The sequence below is a fragment of the Pteropus vampyrus genome, unplaced genomic scaffold, assembly GCF_000151845.1.
Source record: "Pteropus vampyrus isolate Shadow unplaced genomic scaffold, Pvam_2.0 Scaffold33, whole genome shotgun sequence".
NCBI classification, from domain to species: Eukaryota; Metazoa; Chordata; class Mammalia; order Chiroptera; family Pteropodidae; genus Pteropus; species Pteropus vampyrus.
In genome coordinates this window covers 5,903,683-5,904,117 of record NW_011888814.1, presented here as the reverse complement: position 1 = coordinate 5,904,117, position 435 = coordinate 5,903,683, and positions in this window count along the sequence as shown.

The window sequence follows — 435 nt, the reverse complement described above, 5'->3', positions numbered from 1 at the left end:
TTAAATCAAGGTGTTAGCAAGGTCATGCTCCCTCCCAGTCCTCTAGCAGAAGATCTTTCCTGGCCTCTCCTGGGTTCTGCTAGTCCCAGGCATTGCCAGGTTTATAAAAGAATAACTTTAATCTCTGCCCTCATCTTCACAAGGCTGTTTTCTCCCTATAAGTCTCTTTTCCTCTTCTTACAAGGACACCGGTCATATCGGATTAAGAGCCTAACCTACTCCTGTATGACCTCATCTTAACTAATTAAATCTACAATGACTTATTTCAAATAAAATTACATTCTGAGGTACTGGGGATTAGGATTTCAACATATCTTTTTGAAAGACACAATTTAGCCATCTAAGGGTACTCTAAGCAGAAAAAGGCATTCTCAACAGAAGAAAAAAACCTAATAAAATTCTCATAATTTTCACAATTAATCTTTGGTTTAGATT